We start from the raw sequence: 23,193 nt of genomic DNA on the forward strand, positions 1-23,193 counted from the left end.
GCCGGCATGAATTTGTTGGTTGCTCATGCACACTGGGAGAGATGCTCTACATTCCCACTTTTCAGTTCTACTTAGGAAGGAAGAAATGGCACTGTGCTACCGAAGGACAGACATAATGTTATGTGCCACCTCTGAGTACAGGTACTTCATCATATTTCATTACGCTGTAACTTGCACATTTACTGTTACCAGACGCATGCGTAGCGCAGCCCTGTCCTGGAGAGCTTTCTGAGATGACAGGAAAATGATTGTCATGATATATTTTTAATGACTTAGAAGTGATAGTCACTATCCACTTGAGGCCACCGAACACTTGAAGTGCTCCTGCTGCGACATAGGAACGGAATTTCCAATTGATTTCCCTACAAACAGCCACAAGTGGGTAGTGGCTATTGTATTAAACAGCACAGTTATAAAGGATATGCTTATATTTAAGTCCAGGATTTGGCAGGGAAACACTTAGGCTAAGGTATTCTGCTCTTAAAAGAAAACTATGGATTCGTTTTCCAGGGCTTACCACTGTGCTTCCCGTCCATTGATTATAAGGTGTTTACTGGGTGCTACTTTAGACCTATGTGAGGCCTTCTTGTTGTAGAGCATTTGTCTGTGTGTCCTGGGAGCTTTTCATGTAGTTCCTGTGGTCTCCCTTTCTTAGGAGTAGAGTGGCAGGATTATGAGTAATTATGATTGTAATTATTTACCAATCAAATGGATTTGAGCCGTGGGCGTATAAACTAAATGGAAGTTTGTCCCATAAGCAAATCGATGTTTCTCTTAAGATGTCTTGTGAAAAGCAGGCACTGTATTTGTCTTGCTGGTCGTCACATCCTCAGTGCTTCACGTAGTATCTGGCACATAGTGTTCGTCAATATTTGTTGAGTGAATGGTGTTCAAATAATTGAACCCCTCTAATTTAGCTTCCGAGGGTCTATTGTGGAGCTGAGAAGGAGGCCAGGTATGAGGAACTATGCTGAATTTACAGTTCTTCCAAGGAGTGCAATCTTGCCAGAGGAATTACTGTTAACTCAGTGACTGATTTCTTTCCTATTAGATACGTAGCAGGAATTGATACCCTTATTTGATGACGGATTGAAAAATCAAGTCACAAGAAGATTTGGTGCTCAGGTCACACGAGAACGTTGGAAGTGTCAATCAGACGGAGTAGTTGTTTCTATTGCCTCATGCACTTGTCCATGATTCGTCTTCAGAGAAGTAAAATCAGACACTGACCTATGTTAGAAAATTTGGTTTGTAAAATCGAAGTTAATTATATATGTATATATAGATGAAGTCAGAAAAGAGGACTGAAAATATCTCTAAGAGGGCATGACACTGAAACAGCAGCCTCGGTATGAAAAACAGGAATGGAAACATTTATTTCTTAAACCTCTAAATCTCGGCCTGCGGTAATCTTAACACCCAAGTTACAAACATCTCAAGGGGGACATTTGAAACGTAAATAGGAACAGATGTTTAGTCGTGCAGATAACCACTACTAGACTGAAATATTTATATGAAAAGGTATGATATACATCAAACATCTGTTTAGAACGAGAGCCCTAAGGCCGAAAATTGTAGATTTCATTTCATGTGGTACATGCTGTATTGGTGGGTTGATGACACAGCCCAATCTGTGGTCTGGACCTTGTAGGGGATGATACATAGTCTGCTCTTAGTGCTGTATATCAGGCTCACATATGTGGCTGGATTACAGGCCTGGCCTCGTTCCTTAGCTTCCTGTCATTCCATCACTATTGTGTTCCACAAATGAAAACTAATTTTGTACGAGAGTAAGTAAAACATAAATGAAAATATAAATCTGTTTTTTTTTTTGTTTGTTTGTTTTTTTAAAAACATGAAGATAAAATGTGAAGTTCTTTGGAGGGCGGAAGGAACTGTTACTTTCTCTTTTAACAATTTCTGGCCTCTTAGTCCTCTATGAGATGGCTCTTCACACACCTTTGGTATGAACCTCTTTGGTGGGAGTAGGGGAGGCCCACAAATGACCAGCCATGCATCTCATACGTTACGGCTGGTGCCCTCAACACCGAACCGAAACACAACTAGAACAAGTTATAACTACACTATCAGCAACAAAAGTTAACCCAACCAACCAAACAAATAAAAAAGCCTGTGAGGTTCGAGTTGTTGCTTTTGTGGAAATGTCAGTAATGTGAAGTCTCTTTTTAGGTATTAAATGTAAATTACTCATGACAAAAGTTTTGTATCTGTCTGTCTATCTAGCTATATAGCAATGATATAAGAATCCACACTGCACTAGATCAAGACGTATTTGTTCTGTAAGATCCTTTTGAGCTCCTTGGATTCAGGCATATGGTTTAAGAGTCATTTTGAAAGTTTATTGAGAACTGTGTCTCGTGACCTGGGTCACTAACTTGTATAAGAATTGAAGGAAGTTACTGTGTCCGTGTCTTTCTCATCAGTGGAGGGGTTGGTTTGGCTCAGTGGTTCTCAAACTCTAGTTTCTGACTCAGTAGGTCTAATGTGGGACTAATAACCTGCATTTCTTATAAGTTTCCAGGGGATGCTAATATTGCTGGCCAGAGGACTGTATTTTGAGGCCGAATGGATTAAATACCTCTTCTCAAGTTCTGTGATTCTGTGCCTGTTCCCCCCCCGCCCCCCCATTTTCAAGTTACAGCACCTGTCCTTTGATTTCTGCAATGTTATGTCATTTAGAGATTGCCATATGGCAAAGTGAGTTTTAAAACTCTGAAATGGGATCATTAATTTTATTTTGAGAGTGTCTTCAGAATTCCATATGTTCTGCAATCCTTTGGATCTGTTAAAACTCAGATTTGGTATTCTTTCCCAGGAGCAGAAGTTAAAATATGCTGAAATATTTCTGACGTGATTAAATGACAAAACTGTTTGCTGTTCCTTAATCCTAAATGTTGTGTCAAATCTAACCAAGTGCCTCTTAATGTACAGCTACAGGATGTGGATGGGGTAGTTGTGGGCTCACTAACTAAAACGGTGTTTATGAGACATAGTTCTCTTCCTAGTTACAACTATGGGTTGGGGTCTGTAGAGACTCTGGTAGCATTAATCTGGACGTCCTCTGAAGATAACTGCCTCGTAGAAGAGTCACGGTTGCAGGAAGGAGGTGCCTGTCAGGGGATGAAGAGTAAGTCTGCACGGCCGGCCCCTATTTCGAGGACTCGGGGATCAGTGGAGGCTCTGCAGTTTCCAAAGGAAAGGGTTCTGGGCCTGGAATCTGGTGGGAAGGAGGTGGATATACTAAGAGACATCCTAAAGCCGTACTGTTTTTATCCAGAGTACATGTTTGCTGGGGCGGTGGAGGTGGGGTAGACGTGGGGAGGGGTTCATGGAGACTCCAAGGCGTTTGAACAGGTGGTGCTCTGGAAGCATTCCATTTTAAAGCAGACTCCTTGGTGCCAAGAGTCAGGTGGACTCAAGGTTTGACAGTATGTTCTAATGCGAGTGAAATTGTTGGAGAAAAAAAGAATAGTCAGATGTGTGTTTGGGGGAAGATAATCTTATCTAAGGAAAGTAAATAAAAAAGAAACAGGTGAGAAATAGGGAATGGGAAGGTAAAAATGAAAGGTTTTAAGTTTTTCAATGTTTTAAAACTTTGTGTATGTTAAGACTAGGCTAGCTAATAGCACAAGCGTCTGTGAGAAAATAAATTAGTGAGTTTTCCTTTCCATTTCCAGTAAATACTTCAAAATATCACCAGATGCTGTTATTTGACTTACATGTTTAAATCGAATGCCTGGATGGCATACACGGTGCTTATTTATGGGTGTGTTTTATGGATTAGGAAACGTTTGTATAGCACAGGCCACGAGATCTCACTGCTTTTCACAATCTATTAAGTTTTAATTTTGTCTTGAAATCCTCTTTATTTTCTAGCTGCTTTTATAAAATGGTTGAACCTTAAATCTTAGAGGTGATTTAGCATCTGTATAACTGATTTTAGACTATATATTTCATGGATACGGCTTTAGATTTTGAGCTACTGTTTATTCTTTGAAAAGAACTACATGTGATTTGCTACGCAGATCTACAGTCATTTGTTGACTCTAATATCTGTGGCCTAATCTTTGTAACGAAACCTATGAAACTGTTTGGAATTCTTTAGACTTGACAGTTTGAGGATGGGGTAGGTAGTCTGTATGACGGCAGTGCTGGGGACGGATGTCCCATGGGCCAGCTTTCACTGAGCAGCCAGCCAGAGAGACGGAGGTTTGCTGTGTGATCCCCTCCCCCTCATCTTTCTTGGAATTTGCCCACCTCCCCCAGCCCAGGGCCTTTTGACAGCCTCCTGTGTGTTAGAGAGTGAAGAGACTTAATAGTTTTCTTGTGTATAATCACACTAGCACTCGGCAACATCTGTCTTTGCCCTCCTACGTCTCTTGAAGGTCCTTTCTTCCAACTTCTGACATTTCTGTTTCTCTCGCAGCCAGGCGTTTGGCTTCTGGTTGGCCAAACCTCCCTGTGGATTTCCTCTGTGGGTCCTCCCTTCGCATTTTCCGGTTCTTCCTTTTCCTGTTAAGTTCTCTTTCGGTGCTGTGGCTGATCTTACTTAGTTTGGTGGAAAGAGTATTGAGGTCGAGTAGTGTTGAGCAGAATGATCAGTGCCTACCTGCCTCTTTGGATGCCGTGCTAGGTGCTTTACTTTCTTCCCACTGGATTCCAGTTCCCACTGGGGAGACTGTCCCAGTCTGTGCCAGAGGCAGCTCGCCTGTAAAATGAGGGATTAGTGGAGTGAGGTGTTTCTGGCCCTAAAGGGCTATGATTGGGTTTATTTACATCGTGGCGTGATTGTAAACCCTCACCAGGAGCATTGTAACTGTTTGAAAGACACCTGGTAAGTAAACTGGTCTCAGGGTAGAGGGGTGCTTGAACCCCAGGATCAGGAGATCAAGGACCCCATCACGAAACTGTCAGCAGTGTAACTGGCCCGCTTTCTCCTTCAGGAATTAGGAGCAGGTCTCAAGGGCACTCCTCTCCATACGTGTGCTGTTTACATCCGAAGACCCCAACATTGAAGCTGAGTGCTCCACTTGGGAAAAGTTGTTCACCCTGATTCGGAGATTCTGTTGCTTCTCATCTCCGTCATGGAACAGCTGGGCTTCTGGAGACATCCTTTTGTGGATGGTATTTAGACAACGAGGGGAGTTTCTGGGAACATGCTTTAATACTTTTGTAAATTCTTAAACAACTCATAAAAAAATGCTACCTCAGGTCTTTCTCTTGAAGAAGAATTGTACATGGCCTGTGACCTTGAGTGCTTGTTTCCTATTTCTAGGGGAATTTTTGTTATGTTCACAGTTACACCAAGCTACTTATCTGTTCATTGTCAAGGTCACTGGCGATTGTTTTGCTTTCTGCCTTTATTATTGATATAACATGCATTCTTGCCCATATTGGCCATTTTACAAAAATCTGTGATTATCTTTTTCTGTTTCTTTATGTTTCCAGAGAGATTAAATATTCCTTCATCTTTTCCTATTTTTCAGCTTTTCAAAATTGTATAAAACCCACTTTTTATAGACTGTATCCCAAAAGACTTGGTGATGACTCTTCAGTTTTTAGTGATTGTTGCCTGAAAATGCAGGTACTTGACAGCAACAAGTGAAAAATATTTTTAAATAAAACACCATTCATAGCCTTTCTTTGGATTTTATCTTTGAAATCCGTGGTCTGTTTTGTGCCTTGTAGCTAGTTTGTGAAAGGTTGCTGTGTTTGCAGGCTTCTCTTAGTTTCAGGGAAAAATATGTCAAAATCTTCCTTTTCTTCCACTTTTAAAGGGTTTGAAATTAAGATTCCTTCTGCTACTAATTTAATTCTTCTGACAAGGCACACAGGAGTTTGCTCTTTGCCATCTGTCTTTGTCAGTTTGTCACCAATTTGGGACAAGGACGTCCTAGGCTTAATGAATCAACACCCTATTATTTAGTCATCTCATGTCATGTGCAGAATATTTTTTCAATAATAGAAGATAATTTGAGATTGTAAACAACAGAAATGTCCCAACAAAAGACTTGCTCTAAGAAGATTTTTTAAATGGTTATCCACATAATAGCTGAACAGCGTTTGCTCTTATGTGGGGGACGTGATGGTGGCATGATATCTTGGGCTCGTTCTGTGTCCGATGGTCCCAGCCCCTTGACTGAGGAAGGGCACCCCACGGGTGACGCACTGGCACCCCAAGAGTCTGACTGGAAATGCCTTCTTCTGACTTTGTTGTTTTTGGAGCGCACTGAATTGCAATTGTATAAGTTTACGTACTACTTGCTAAAACATCTTTTTGGATCGTTGTGCTTTTGTGGAGTGAAGAGATCTGAGCTCTGGGAAGATTACTCATGAGGAACATGTCAGATTTTGGACGTGCCAGGTAAATAGTCTAGTGCATTTTGCATTGTAGCTTTTTCTCTATTAACTTTTAACACATTGGAATCCCCCAGTCCTCGACAGGGAGTCTTAGGAGCAGGCACAAGTAAACATGTCTTCTCTGGGCAAATTTTCTGCCCGAAACTAAACAAAAGAAAACAAACAAAAGCACTTGAAGGTGTCTGGAGTCTCTCTGAAATGCTAGCACACACCGTACCCCTAGCTTGCTGACAAGCCATTTTTGGCCATTCCTCTCCTCATTTATTCTTTCCTTTCCTTATTCTTTACTCTCTCAATTGCCTTCCTTTTTGGGTTCTTTTCTCTTTCTTTTGTTCTTTTTCCTTCCCCTTTTGCTTTTTCCTCATTCCTGTTGTGGATAGCCTTGTAACATTCTACAGTTACCGCAGACATCTTTTTAGCTTGAATAATGGCAGACCAGAGCTAAAGACAAGTTTTATTTTGCTATAATATTTAAGGTTATACCGTGTGTTTCCCCGAAAATAAGACCTAGCCGGACAATCAGCCCTAATGCGTCTTTTGGAGCAAAAATTAATATAAGACCCGGTCTTATTTTCTTATATTAATTTTTGCTCCAAACGACGCATTAGAGCTAATTGTCCGTCTAGGTCTTATTTTCGGGGAAACACAGTAAGTAGTCTGTAAAATTCCATGCTGGTGCAAACTATTTCTAAAGAGTTTAATACATTTCTACGGTATACTCCATGTTGAATGGAAAATATATGTGACATGTAGAACTTTCAAACTCTTTGGTATATTTAAATAGGCATTCACATCGGTTTCAGATTGAAGCTTAAAATTTGTGCTAAAGGACATTCTGCCAAAATGTAGGTAATAATAATCATATAGATGCTGAGTTTCGGGATTCTTTCTGCTGATCAAATTTTTGGTAAACAAAGATGTTTGGGTACAAATGTCTTTAAATTGCTTAAACTGTAACAAAGCTTGGTATAAAGACTGTGACAACATCAAATTTGTTTTAAATACCCACCTATTAACTTATGCCACTACCAAGGATCAGAGTATATTCTGGCTCTTAGAGGCTTCAGAGCTGGTTTAATCCAATTTAAATTTATAGATGAGACAATTTACTTAATTTTACACACCTGGTTAGTGGCAGCGCTGACCGCAGTTAGGTCATCTGCTTCCCTATCCACTCTGCTTTCTTTGGGACGGAAAGTTAAGTTTATGAAATTTAGAGGTGAAATGGGCAGAGACGCCTGAGAAGCGTATGTGAGTTCTAAACCTGGCTTGATCTTGCTAGTTACGAGATGTTGGACTAGGTGTTTAACCTCTCTGGGTCTCAGTTTTGGGGGAGCAGAGTTTGACCTTGAAGGTCCCTTCCAAGTCTGTGACTTGTACTCAGGAGAGAAAATTGAAAAAGACTTACATTCTTCCTATAACACATTTGTGCAGTTTCGATTTGTGTCTTATTTCAAGTTGATATCATTTCTATTTTTAGAAGTATTGCTCGTGTTTCTTGTTAGTGAATCAACTTTTCCAATGTGCAGTGTTGTTAGATCCAGGTGGTTGTCACATGATTGTTTCCTTCGTATGCAAGTGTCTCTAACATCTTCTCAGTTAACTAAAGCAAACCCACACTCAGAGGCAGGTCTCCCCCTTAGTTTCAGACCAGGGGAAGGGTACCGTGAAGGAATATTCCATATACAGGTAATTGTGAGGTGCTTTTTTCACATTGTTTACAGTTTATTATAATGTTCAAGAGTCATGCCATACAAAGAAAAGTATAAGAGAATCTGGCCATTTCAACTTCTACAGTTGCTTTATTTGGGATTGTGGAACAGGTTTTTCCGTTCTCAGTTGGCTGATCTGTCATCGTTTGTGTCAGGGAGAAGACAGTTGTGGCAATCTGGAAGGATAAGAAAGAGGAAAGTTTTGGAGAAAAGGCTGAGGAGCCTGGAGCTGCAGTTCTAAGGAGGCTGGAACAGTCAGCTTGGGGGTCTTCCCTTTACTGCTCAAGAGCGGTCCCCGTGACCTTTGCTTGGAAAAAACCCATTCTTGCAGTAAAATTTTTTGAACACTTATTATGTGCATCGCATTGAGTTGGGTGTGGTGGGAATTACAAAATAATTACTCATCAAGAGCTCCTTCCTCTGAATATTTAGTGTCTGGCTGGATTTCCATACCTAGGCCGCCAAATGGTGAGATACCATAAATCTGACCCCAAAGAGGGTCTAGACAAGGAGAAAGAAGGGGAGGGACTGAAGCAGCAGGGAAAGACCCCAAGGAACCATGACATTTGAGTAGTTTGAAGGACCAATGGTTAAGAATAACTAAAGAACTCATTTTAATTTTCTTTTGGGAGAGTGCCAGATATGTGGTTGAGTTAGGTTAGGACACAGGTTTGGCAGTAGCGAAATGACCATAGTATGTTTGAAGGTGACAAATGAGGGGACTCTTTGGAAGTACCAGAACCTTTTTACCCCACCTTTTTGTTTTGAAAATGTCAAATTTTTAGAAAAACAGTACTCTAAACACCTTATGCACTTTTTCTAGATTAATCAATTGTTAACTTTTTGCTATACTTACCCATATGCTCTGTGTATATGTGTGTTTTGAATCAAATGTGGTATGTATATTTGTACTACTTTGCTTAACCACTTGAATATAAGTTGCAGAAACCATGACATTTCACCTCTAAACACCTGCCAAAAGGGACTTTTATCAGTGTAACCGTGATACAGTTATCACACCCAACAAATTTAGCATTGATATAATAACATGACCGACTATAGAGAAAGTATTTAAATTTGGAGGTGGAATGTGTATTTAATTTTCTTTTTTAGAATCAGACAGACTTGTCCGGCACAAGTCTGAATGACTGTATTGAATGAATTGGTGGAACAAGAGACCAGAGCCACAGAAACTGGTTTTTACATATTTAAAAAGTTATATATCGCCATAAAAATAGAAAGAGGAAGGTCATTATATTCTGATACGCTGTATTCTTGAAGATACAATTTTAAGTAACAACAAGGCGTTGAATGAAGAGTGTAAAAAAGAATTTATAAACAGTTGTGTGTATATACATATATATTATACATATAGAGTATATATATATATATAATGTATCTGTATCTATTTATACCTACATATATAGATATACAAGTAGACAGGTATTTCTCTGGAAGGATGAAAAAAAATGAACTAAACATTTAATGCCTTTAAGAGAAGGAAGTAGCTACCTGGAGGACATGAAGACCTTTCTCTGAATACCCTTTTATACTTTTTTGAATTTTGGACTATTTGAATATATTACTTACTAAAAAATAAATAGTAAATAACCAAGCATAGGCTTAGTATCATATCATTAGCTTTGTAGCATGTAAGATAATAATTTCTGTTGATGAAAAAAGATGTTCATGATATAAGACGGTATTTTTTCAGGAGCTGCTAGTGTGTCTAGGAGGGACTTGGGGATGTGATATCCAGTAAGTCGGGGAGTTTCACAAAGGAAGATGGAGTATGAGTTTGTATATTCTGTATTCCTCTTGGAGTGAAGGATAATTTTTTCCTCCTCTAAGAAGAGAAATTTGTAGTTTGTTTCAGTAGAAAAGGAAGATGGTAAATGGGATCCAGAATTTACATTGCGTGTATATTCATATTACTTTTGATGATAAAAGATGATAAGTACATTTAAAAAGCTGCTAAGGAAAAATGAGTATTTAGGGTTAATTTCTGGCTATTTTCTTCATTTTTTTCAAAGACAGATTCTTGGATTTTACTGATGATGACATGGAAGTTAATAGAAAACCTTACTGAGTAAATACTAGAAATCCATGTTACTAGTAAACTACTTTCATTGGATAGCAATTTTATTATTTCATGTGATAGCTTTTATGTAATTATATGGGGAACCTATGTGGTATTTATCCCTAAAAATTGCTATTTTGCAGTGTTTTGAAGTATATTGCATGAAAGTTTAAAATTCATTTCCAAGTTAACTCAGCCACAGTTTATTTTCTGGTTTTGTATGATTAACACAAAGTTATTGATTGGTACTTAGTGCCCTTTCTCTTGAAGTCAGTGTTTATTAATCAGTGAGTGCTGAATTGCTCCCAGTGTCATATTAGGCATCCTGGAGTTAATAGAGACAGATGGTCTGCCCTTGATAGATGCTTCTAGAAAGTTAACATTTCAACAGTGGTAGGTAAATTGCCGTCAGGGAGGGAAGCCTCTGATTGCCCAGGCAGGCCTTCTTCAGGAGGAAAGGAACCCTGCACTGTTTGATCAGGCATCTAGGGTGTGACTTCACAGGTGAAGAAATTTGATTTTATCAATTTACTCAGAGTTGATGGGGATTGTGAGACTGACCGAAGCTAACCAAGCTAAGCAAGCTTACAGGAGATTAAATATCCCAGTGTGTTAATTTATAGTGGCAGATGTACTGTGGCCAGCTGTAGACTTGTTGAAAGGATGACATATAGATAGTAGCTTCACTTGGTGAACATACGAATTAGGTGGGGGAAGAACTGGATCTTTTCGCTTGATATTTCCATCAAGACATGGGAATTTGTTAGAGGACTTTTTTCACTCCAGGGGCTATTCTGCCTAAAAAGCTGAGACCTGAAATCAGAGCATCTTTACTACAGAGTGTGGTGCTCCATAAACATGATGAATTCTTCTCCAGTTCCCTTTGCAATCGGTTATCAAAGGCCCCATTACCCTATGCCAGACATGTTACAGTCCAATGCAGAAATAACAGTAATAAGAATAAAGAGTGCTTACCATGTGCTGGGCACTTTGCTAAGACGTTTTTCTTATTCCATTAATCCCCCAATAACCCTAGGGAATAGGTACTATCATCATTTACTGTTTATAGAGGAGAAAAATCAAAGTTTAGGAAAGCTTAGGGCTTGGAGCCCAAGTTCAGAGCCAAGGGAGCGACTGTAGAGAAGCTTCCCGGCGATAGAATTTCTTTTGCTCATGTCAGCTTCTTTCCAGTTGTGTTTTCCTTAGCATATAGCACGGTCATTTTGAGACACCTTCTCTCTCAAATGAATGCTTAGGAAATACAGTTATTGTTAAAATATGTTAAGCACGAACGCTTAGGTAGTTTCTTTTTGAAGCTTACTGATCTTATCTTTTATGATAATTCTGAATAATTTCATCTGGAGGATGGCCATTACAAATTAAACCATTGCTTAATATATGGTGATGGAAAGAGAACTGACTCAGGGTGGTAAACACACAATGTGAGATATAGATAATGTATTACAGAATTGTACACCTGAAATCTATGTAACTTTGCTAACAATTGTCACCCCCATAAACTTTCATTTAAATAAATAAATAAAAAGAAGTCAGAAAAAGTCGAAAATCCGATGATTTCATTGATATGTGGTATATAGAATTGAAAACAACAGAGGAACAAGACAAACAAGTGAAGAAATAAAAACTCATAGACACAGTAGTTTAGTGGTTACCAGAGGGTAAGGGGGCAGGGGGTTGATAAGTGAGGGTAAAGGGGATCGAACATATGATGAAAAGAGAACTGACTCTGGGTGGTGGACACACGTGAGATATAGATGATGTATTACAGAATTGTACATCTGAAATCTATGTGACTTTACTAACAATTGTCACCCCAATAAACTTTAATTTAAAAAAAAAAATAAACAGTTGCAAAAACACCTGAGGATAATGCAAAGAACTACTTTTCACTAATCATTCACCTATTAACATTTTTTCCCGTGTACTTTATTATTCGTGCATATTTTCTTGCTCTGTGTTTGTGTATGTATATGTGTATATATGTATACATTTTTTTCTGAATCATTTGAAAGTGATATATATATGTATCATGGCCCTTTACCCCTAAATATTTCAGTGTGTATTTCCCAAGAATAGGGATATTTGCTTACATAACAGTTTCTACTTCATGAGTTTATATTGTTAAAATATTTTCATCTAATCTGCTATCTATATCTATCTTGCAGTTTTGTCAGTTGACCTAATAAAGTCCTTTATAACATTTTTTCCCCATGGAATGAGATCCAGTTTAGGGTCATATATCACGCTTAGTTGTCATATCTGATAATATCGTTTAATCTGGAATAGTTCCACAGTTTTTCTTTGTCTTTTATCAGATTGACATTTTTGAAGAATAGAGTACTTTTACTTTTTTTCTTTTTTTTGAGATTTTTATTAAAATATAACGTACAATATTATATTAGTTTCAGAGGTACACCATATTTCAACATTTATAGACCTAAAGAAGTGATCACCATGGTAAGTCCAGCAACCATCTGACATCATATTATGCTATCACAATATTATTGACTCTATTTCCTATGCTGTACATTACATCCCCATGACTGCCCTTCACCTTCCTCCCCCCCTTTTTAATTTTTCAATGACAGTTGACATACAATACTATTTTATATTCATTTCAGGTGTACAACATAGTGGTTAGACATTTATATAGTTTAAGAAGTGATCTTCCTGAGTAGTCTGGTACCCACGTGGCACCATACATCGTTATTACCATATTATTGACTATTTCCTGTGCTTTACTTTACATCCCCATGACTTATTTTGTAGCCCAATTTGTACTTCTTAATCCCTTCACCTTTTTCACCCTTTCCCTCAATCCCCATCCTATTTATCACCTGATAAATCTAGTACCAATCTGACAGTATACATAGTTATTACAATATTATTGACTATATTCTTTATGCTATACCCTACATCCCCATGACTACTGTGTAACAACCAATTTTTACTTCTTAATCCCTTCCCTTTTTTTCACTCACACACCCAACCCCTCTCCCATCTGGCAACCATCAAAAGGTTCTCTGTATCTATGAGTTTGTTTTGTTTGTTTATTTTGTTTTTTAGATTGCACATATAAGCAAAATCTCATTGCATCTGTCTTTCTCTGGCTGACATACCTCACTCCTCACAGTACCTTCCATGTCCATCCGTGCAACCACAGATGGCAAGAACCCATTGCCTTCTATAGCTGAGCAGTATTCCATTGTATATATGCACCACCTCCTCTTTATCCATTCATCTATCAGTGGACACTCAGGCTGCCTCCACGTCTTGGCCGTCGTAAACAAAGCTGCAGTGAACATATGGATACAGACATCTCTAAGTAGTGTTTTGGGTTTCTTCGGATAAATACCCAGAAGTGGGATTACTGGGTCCTTCTTTGTCTCTTGTTATAGCCGTTGTTTTAAAACTTATTTTATCTGGTATAAGTATTGCTACTCTAGATTTTTTGTTTGTTTGTTTCTATTTTCATGAAATATCTTTTTCCATCTCTTTATTTTTCATCTCTCTGAGTGTGTGTGTGCCTTTCAATCTGAAGTGAGTCTCTTGTAGGCATCATGGGTTTTGTTTTCTTATCCATTCAGCCCTCCTATGTCTTTTGAGTGGAGCATTTAATCCATTTACATTGAAAGTAATCGTTGATAGATATGTAGCTATTGCCATTTGATTATTCATAATTTTTATCTTTTTTTCCCCTGTCTTAAAGAAGTTCCTCCAATATTCCTTGTAATACTAGTTTGGTGGTGATGAACGACTTTAGCTTTTTTTTTTTTTTTTTTTTTTATAAATCTGGGAAGCTCTTTTTCTGTCCTTTGATTTTAAATGATAGCCTTTCTGGGTAGAGTAGTCTTTGTTGTAGATCCTTGCTTTTCATCACTTTGAATATTTCCTGCCAATCCCTTCTGGCCTGCAAAGTTTCTATTGAGAAATCAGCAGACAATCTTATAAGGAGTTCCCTTATAAGTTGCTAGTTGCCTTTCTTTTGTTGCTTTTAGGATTCTCTCTTTGTCTTTAACCTTTGCCATTTTAATTATAATTTGTCTTGGCCTGGGCCTGTTGGGGTTCATTTTGTTTGGGACTCTCTGTCCTTCCTGGGCTTGTATGTCTATTTCCTTCACCTGGTTAGGAAAGTTTTCAGTCATTTCTTCAAACAGGTTCTCAATCCCTTGCTTTCTCTCTTCTCCTTCTGGTACCCCTAGGATATGACTGTTGTTACACTTGATGTTGCCCCAAAGGTCTCTTAATCTATCCTCATTTTTAAAAATTATTTTTTCTTTTTGCTCTTTCAGTTGGGTGTTTTCTGCTACCTTGTCTTCCAAATCTCTGATTCGATCCTCTGCTTCCTCTAGTCTGCTGGTGATTCCTTCTAGTGCATTATTCATTTCAGTTATTGTATTCTTCACTTCTGACTGGTTCTTTTTGTGGTTTCTATGCTTTTTTTTATGCTTGCTATCTCTGTTGAAGTCCTCACTGAGTTCCTCGAGCATCCTTATAACTGTTGTTTTGAACTTTGTGCTACCATGTTTCCCCGAAAATAAGACCTAGCCAGACAATCAACTCTAATATGTCTTTTAGAGCAAAAATTAATATTAAGACCCGGTCTAATATTATAGTAAAATAAGATTGGGTCTTATATTAATTTTTGCTCCAAAAGATGCATTAGCGCTGATTGTCCGGCTAGGTCTTATTTTCAGGGAAACACAGTAGGTTGCTTGCCTCCATTTTGTTTACTTTTTTCTGGAGTTTTCTCTTGTTCTTTCATTTGAGACATACTTCTTTGTTTCTTCATTTTCTCTGCCTCCCTGTGTTTGTTTCTATTTATTTGGTAGACCTGCTATGTCTCCCAGTCTTGGCCAGGTGGCCTTAGGTAGTAGGTGCCCTGTGGGGCCCAGTGGTACAGTCTCACTGGTCACTTGCTCTGAGTGCTCCAGGAGTGTCCCTGGTGTGCGTTGTGTGTACCTTTCTGTTATAGTTGAGCCTTGATTGCTATTGGCACATGAGTGGGTGGAATTGGCCCTCAGGCTGATTGGCTGTGAGGTTTGTCTGTGTCCAAAGCTTATGGGCTACTGTGCAGGGGGCTCACCCCACTGAGTGGGATTTCATCCCAGTGGGCTCTGGTGCCTGTTGAGACTGCCCTTCGTGTGTGCCACTTGTGGGGCAAATTGCGTGGTGCTCTGCTGTGGTCTGAAGCTGACCTCTAGGTATGTTGGTTATGGGACCTCTTGGGAGGGGCTCTGGTGCAGGCCCAGGTGACCCACTGCCTGTGAACAGCCAGGGACTACCTGGTAGGATCTACAAAGCAATCAGAGGTTTTTCTCTGCCCGTGCTAACCCTGGAGGTACATGGGAGAGGCCACACTGTGAACCGAGGATGGCTGCCACCAGTACCAGCCAGGCCTGATGTAGCTCTGCAAAAAGCCAGGACACCCTGAGGCCTGCTGCCACCTGCTGGCTCCCTTAAGATTCAGCCACTGATAAAGCCCTGTACAGTATCCGAGTTGGGTGAGGCAGGGTCTCAGAGAGTCACTAGAGTGGAAGAATTGTGGTCAACAGATTAATGTAGATTCTGTTTTGGTGTCAGTGAGCCTGGAGCTTCTCAGCAAGTCTCAGAGCACACTGAGGCCAGTGGCTGCCCACCTGGGGCCCGTGGGCTCCAAGAGTTTTCCAAGGAAGAGTGCAATGTGGGTGGAGCTGGCTGCCCCAGAGAAAGTGCCTCTGGCATTGGGTGGAGCTGGATCCCCGTGAATCAGCAGGGCGGAGCCCCAGAGGTCACCAGACCAATGAGATTTAGATTTGGCCTGTGGGGGCGGGCTCAACACATTAAAGATGGTGCTTGCCTACTGGCTTCATAGGAGAAAGACCCCACACAGGGAAAGTGGTGACTGCCCTCCAGCCTTGGCCTCACAGCTACACACTTCAATCTGTTCCCTGTATGCTTCTGATGCCCCCCTGAGTTACCATCCCTCCATTGGTGCCCAAGGTGAGTGCCTGTGAGCAAGTGAGACTGTGTGTGGGCCCTTTAAGAGAACGCCTGGGTTTCCTGCTGTTTTCCACCCCACCTGGATGGTTGGAATCCCCACTGTTTTTCACTGTCGTATGTTGTGGGGGCTCTTCTTCCTGGCACCAGTACGCTGGACTGGCGGGCGTCCTTCACTCCTCCATGAGGAACCTCGGCAGCCGAGATAGCCCTTCCCTATTTTCAGCCACCACACGGAGGTTTGGGGCCAGCTCATTTTGCCTCTCTGCCCCTTGTACCAGTCTCGTGACTCTTTATATCCTTAGTTATAAATCTTCTGTTCAGCCAGACCAGATGGTTCTCCAGGTTGACTGTTCTGTAATTTAGTTGTAATTTTAATGTGTTCATGGGAGGAAGCAGACACAGTGTTTATGTACTCTGCCATTTTGGGTCCTCTTTCCTTTTCTTAAAAATAGAAAGTTTCTCATTTTGTGTTGGTCTGATGTTTCCTCATCATTAGATTCAGTTAATGTGTTCTCAGCCAGAACTTACTGTTTACCCACCTTATTTATCAAGTTTATTCTTTTTAAAAGTAAGGAAATTAACTTTGATACAATAATATTATCTAAGGACAGACCTTAGGTTATGTCAATTATTCCCCAAATGTCTTTATAGTAAGAAAATTACAGATGATACATTACATCTGGTCTCCTTTTAGCTGGAATAGTTTCTCGGTCTTTGTGCTTCATGACGTTGACATTTTTGAAGAGTATGAGCCAATTTTATTATACCGTCTCTCTCTTTTGTTTGAATTTCCCTCATGGTTAGATTCATTCAGGTTTTGTACTTTTGGCAGAATTGCCTGCTATTCAAGGGACATTGTGTTCTTCTCAGGGCGTTGTATTTGGAGGCACATGATGTCTGTTTGTCCCACTGCTGGTAATGTTAACTCTGGTCACTTGGGTAAAGCTGGTCTGCCAGGTTTGTCCAGTGTAGTTACTCTTTCCTCCCTTTCAGACGATAACTATCTTGTGGAGTGATATTTTTAATGCCCAATTACTTCTCAGATTTTTACTTGTGGGCCTTAGCATCCATGCGTGATTCTGGCCTGAAAGCAGTTCTTCTCATGATGTTTTCCCAGTGGTGATGTAAAATTCCATCATGTCCTTTTCATTTGTTGGCTTCTGTCCACAAGTGATTTCTCATTTGTTTCTTTACATCAGTGTAGACGCATGGATTCTTACTTTTTTTCCAATTCTCATTATTTTGATGTTCAAATTGTCCTAGATTTGACCAGTGGTAGTCCGTTCAAGCTGGCTTTTATGTCCTTCTGACACGTCCCCATCCCTTGCCACAGCCTCACTTTCTGGCACAGAATGGTCCTCCTTTAATACCTTCTCTGCCCCATCCCTGGCAATGGCCATGTCTCCAAGTGTCTGTTTCTCTAGCCAAGAGTGACTTTTTATACTGTTTAATTTTTGCCAATCTGATAGGTGAGAAATAGCACCTCTGTGTAGCTTTAGTTTGCATTTCATTGTCGAGTAAAATTGAGTATCTTTTCTTATGTTTAAGGGCCATATGTGTGTGAATATATGTATATATGTGTGTGTATTTGTATGTGTGTATACATGTCCTTTGCCCATTTTTCTGTCAAGTTAATAGTCCTTATTTCCTCAGTTTTAAGAGTTTTTCTCTGTATCATGGACATTAGCCCTTTATCTGTGATATGATATAAATATTTTCTCCCATTTTATCTATTGTTTTTTGTTAATGATTTTTTTTGGTCATGCAAAATTTTGTTTAAAAATTTTGTGTAATCAAATTTTATTTGTCCTGGTTTCAAGTCATAATTAGTGCACCTTTCCATATGTCAAGGTTACAGAAGAACTCACCATTGTCCTCTCTCTAGTATGTGTATGGCTTCATTGTTTTACTTTTAGATCCCAGATTCATTTGGCGTCTATTCTTGTGTATGGTATGAAGTATGGATCTAATTTTATATTTTTCCAAATGGCTAACAATTGTTGTAACTATTTACTAAAAAGTCAATTTTTGCCCCAGTGATTTTTAGATGCCTCCTTTATCATATACATACTGAAGTTCCATCTGTACTTGGGTCTGTTTTTGAACTTCCTGTGTTACTCCACGGGCTTGTCTGTCTACTCATAGGCCAGTAGCACACTTTTCATTATAGAGACATTATAGTATAATTCAATGTCTGGAAGGACTAGTCCTCCCCTCTAGTGTTTTCCTGGCTGTTCGTACACGTGTATTTTTAATATGAAGTTCAGTATAAATTGTCTAGCTTCATTCAAAAGAATCGTTGGTATACTTATGGGGATTGCATTACATTTGTAGCATAACTTATGGCAAATTGACACTTTTTGTTGTTGACTTGTTCTATCCAAAAATAAGAAATGTCTCTGTGTTTGGTAAAGTCTTCATTTGTGTCATTTTAGGAATGTTTTAAAGTTTTTCTCAGATGGGTTTTATACATTTGTCATTAAACTTGTTAAATATTTTCTTTTCTTTTTGAAACTTGCTTTTTTCACTTACTGTATCCTGGAGATCTGAACAGTCAGTACATGTAGACCTGTTTCATTTTTTAAAATGGATTCATGGTAGTTTATTGTATCCTAATTTAATTTTTCCTCTGGATGTAGTTCATATCACTTCTGATTTTTCCCTATGATAAACAGTGATATTGAGGATATTATTGTATCTATATTTTTGCTTACTTGTGTTACTGCATCTGTAAAATAGATTCCTGGAAATAGAATTGCTTATCATAGACTGTGTATATTTTTTTGGGTAATATATTCTACCAAATTATCATCTCAAACTATTTGATACTTTTTAAAAATTTTTATTGGGAACTGTTGGGGGACAGTGTGTTTCTCCAGGGCCCATCAGCTCCAAGTCGTTGTCCTTCAATCTAGTTGTGGAGGGTGCAGCTCAGCTCCAAGTCCAGTCACCATTTTCAATCTTTAGTTGCAGGGAGTGCAGCCCACCATCCCATGTGGGAATTGAACCGGCAACCTTGTTGTTGAGAGTTTGTGCTCTAACCAACTGAGCCATCCGGGCCGCCCCTATTTGACCCCTTTTAAAGTCAAGTAAACTGTATTGTATATGTCCATTGTTAAAAGACATTCGAAACTTTTTTGAAAGCCTCATGAAAGTTAATTTTAAACAAAAAATGTATATCTATTTGTCCATTAATATGGGGAATATAAAGATAGCACAGCCATGATTTCTACCTTAAATAACTTAAATATCCTTTTGGAAATCAGATACGTGTTTGTTTGTATGCATTAAAAAAATAGAAAAATTTCCTTGTTAAGTAGACTTTGAAGTTAGCCGAAAACAAAGTATTGAATTTAGTTTGGTAGAGAGAATCAGGCAGGACATCTCCTGTGAGATTAGCATAGGCTAACGTCGAGGCAGAATTTCACCATGTCACGTGAGGTCCGTGGAATGACTGGCCTTAGAGTGAAGGCAGTATGTTTGTGCTCAAAGACAAAGTAGGGGCCTTAGTGGAAGACCTGGAGTCCCTAACGTATGTGGACCTGATCCACAGGGCAGCAAGCAGAGAGCCCTTCTAGATTAGAAATCTGTTGCTGTGTAACACATTACCCCCAAATTTAGTGCCTTGAACACCAATAAACATGTATTATCTCTAACAGTTTCTGTGGGGCAGGGATTTGCAAGCCAGGGGGTCCTATTGCCACACTCTGTTCCTTAGAAGCAAGCCAGGAAATTCAGCTCACATTCAAGGGGTTCCTCCTTTTAAGGAGAGAAAGCTCAAGGAATCTGGGAACATGTTTTAAAACCACCACACTGTGTGTGTTCTGAAGAAGAGAAGTGATGGTATGATTTTGAGAAGGAGACAAACATGGCATCTAGAGGAAATGGAACGTGGTGGCTCTTATCAAAGATGAACTTTAGAACGGCAGAAGTGGGAGACAGGACCTAGTGAAGTGATCGAGCAATAAAGTAATGACGGACGTAGTCGGGGGAGATGAGAGAGGAGATGTAGGCTACATGAGGGATGCAGCAGGATGATGAGAGAGAGGAAAATGAGAGCAAAAAATTATCGCAGTGTTTCCAGACCTGCAAAACAAACAGGCGTGTAATAACTAGAAAGAGAAACCAGTTTTGAGGGGATAAAACTGTTGGATTTTGCACATTTGAGGGGAAATGTGTAAGCAGTTGAAATTATAGGACCAGGGCTCTTGTAGAAATGTCCAATCCAAGAGGGAAATTTCACATTTGTCATCCCAGAAGTGATGGCTGAGTTCTTCAAGGGATGAGTACGCAGTGAGAGGCCAGAGCATTGAGGACCATTTGGGGGAAGCTGTGGTTTGGTACGTGATTAGGAACAGGAGTTAGAGCCGTGGCATTTGAGAGAAAGAAGAGCCAGCTGTGTTCCTGTCAGGACCAGATAAAGCGGAGAGTGATCAAGAACTTCAGATGTAGCAGAATCTGAGCAGAATGATGTTTGAAATGAATGCATTTGCCTGTAAGATTATTAGAGGTGACAGCAGTTTAAGTGAGAGTAGAACAATTTTGGAAATTGGATTATAACATTTAATTTGATGATTAAGTTTCTAAAAAGTGCTTGAGGTGGGAGGATGAGTGGCTGGCATGCCTTTCGTCGCTTGGATGTTGAGATCTTACACCCTTCCTGCTTCCTTTTAGCACCACCAAGCCTCCCTGCAGCGGTACTTCTACTCAGGTCTTGGATCCAGGGATGAAGTCAGATTTTACCGCACTTGTTTTTGGGGAATCGTTTAACTGTAAGTGAAATGAACTGACTTTATAATTTTTTTTCGCGTCACGTGTTGCTTTCAACTATTCTTACCTGTGCTATTCTCCCGCCTCCTTTCCCTTCCCTTCCCTTCTCCCCTGGTTAGTATGACTTCACACTCAGCTCTCAGGAAAGGAATCCCGTATTTTTCCTCTCCCTTACCTCCCAACTTCAAGCACAATTCTATTATTCATACTCTTTGTTAATTGAATTTGCAGGGGTGCAATGAATACATAGTAAATATTAAAATAATAACTGACAAATGTAAATACTATATTGAAAGATGATTTTGTATTTTATGTTATATACCTGTACATGTATTTAATCAGTTTTCATGTTAGTAAAATAATTGTCAATAAGATGCAGCAAAACCATGAAAATATTTTTTAAATTACTTAATGGGACACAGTATATTTCAAGATTTCTGTAAAGATTTGGGATTAAATTAACGAAAGAATTGTGTAGTAAAACACTGACAAAGCCAGATTAAATCAGTTTTCTCTGCTATATGGAATGGTTACTATATTAATTTTTTTCTGATAGTGTTATTTCTCTTTTAAGAAAAAGCTTTAGGTCTCCACTAAAGACTTAAAGACACTAAACCAAACTAGCAGTTATAACTATGGTTTCAAATTAATGGTAGATTTCATGCTGTGATAAAAGAACTATTGCTGATAAGTTCTTTTTAGCACAGAAAGATATGCTTGCTCTCGGTAACATCATCTTTGAATAAATTGGGTGCATTAAATGATGTAGCCCAATTCTGCAGCATGCATGGGAGGTGAGCACAGGAGGAGATGAAAGGGGCCAGAGAATGTGAGAAGGAAGAGCTGGTGGAAGGGAAGTCTGAGAAACTCTGGCATGGGTAGCACAGAAAGTGAGTGACTGATGAAGGCGGCGTGGAAAGATAAGCACCGGCTCTAAACAGGTCAATACTGCTGTGACAGTCCTTACATGTAGTTTTCATTCTTCCTGCAGTGGGTGTGAGACAGAGAGAGGGACAGAAAAAAGGAGAGAGAAGGGTTGTCTCAAGATTGTGGATGGTGTTTCTTTTCACAATTAAAGATCGGGATAAATTTGCAAAGATGACATTATGACTTTTATTACTTGCATCCGACAAAAAGTTAATGTGGTTAATTGGTATATTTTCCTTTTTCTGTTTCCCACCTGTTGACACTCTCCCGTCCCCTTTGCCTTGTGTCCTCTGAGACTCACTTCTGGTGCCATCAGTCCCAGAAGCTTCCTCCAGGGGCCTCTTCCATTCCCAGTGCCCCACACTCCTCCATGCCTCTCTGTCTCCAGAATGACCCCAGAATTACTCTATCATTGCGTTCCTACAACATGTTTTATGGACGTCTGTTTATGTGTCTGTTTTCCCTGCTAGTCTGGGAACTCCTTAGTAGGAGGGGTCACGTCTTACTCACCATGGTCCATGAGTATGGCAGTGAAGTTGATGAGCTTTGATGGTTGGGAGATGCGTGACTAGAGAGAGAGAGAAAGAGACACCACATGAACCTGAAAGAATCCAGGGTGGACTGAAAAAAGTCAGGTAGAGATCCTGGTCTTGAGGTGCTCCACTGAGTAGGGTGCAGTGACGGCTTGGGAGCAAGAAACAAGTAAGTGCGATGCTGTGTGATAAGCATTGCAGCAGAGGCCTCATGTACTAACTGCTCTGGAAGCATGTAATTAATTTGGCCTGGGGAGGCCTGGGAAGACTGGCATTTGAGGTGGGTCTTTGGGAGTATGTAGTTGCTTACCATGTAAACAAGGAGGAAGGGCTTGTACCTGAGCTGTACAGGTGTGAGGATCATTTTTTGAAACGTTGAGAAGGAGCTTGAGCTTCATGGGAGCTGGGGATTGGGGAAATGAGGTTGGAAGGAGCTGCGTGTATAATGCTAGTAGCTGGTCTTTTCCCTGTTGGCTGCGGGGAACCCATTGGAAGTTTTAAAATCAGAGGAATGGCACAGATTTACATTTTAGGAAAATGCCTGGGAACAGTGTGAAAATTGGACTGGAAGGGGAAAAACTAAAGAGAATAGACTAGTTAGGAAACCTAGTGCCACAGTCTGGATGAGGGAGACGAAGGGCGTGGGTTGAGGTATTGACAGGGGAGACGTAGGGGAGGAGACAAAGTGATTTAGGGAGGTAGAATTTCTGAGATTTAGTGACTGGAGCTGCATATAACAGTTGTGAGAGAGATGGAAGGATGGAAATGGCTGTAGATTTTAAATCGT

General features: G+C 39.8%; 1 long non-coding RNA gene across 11 annotated transcripts in view; it reads left to right on the top strand.

Annotated features, from left to right (window-relative positions):
- LOC141567618 (uncharacterized) overlaps positions 1-23,193 on the top strand; it is a 200,489-nt gene that overhangs the window by 7,063 nt on the left and 170,233 nt on the right. For all 11 annotated transcript variants that reach the window (XR_012490422.1, XR_012490424.1, XR_012490426.1 and 8 more), the window contains exon 3: positions 20,851-20,948. This is a non-coding gene — a long non-coding RNA (uncharacterized LOC141567618). The remainder of the gene's footprint in view (positions 1-20,850; positions 20,949-23,193) is intronic.

The sequence above is a fragment of the Rhinolophus sinicus genome, linkage group LG11 (genome assembly GCF_036562045.2).
Source record: "Rhinolophus sinicus isolate RSC01 linkage group LG11, ASM3656204v1, whole genome shotgun sequence".
NCBI lineage: Eukaryota > Metazoa > Chordata > Mammalia > Chiroptera > Rhinolophidae > Rhinolophus > Rhinolophus sinicus.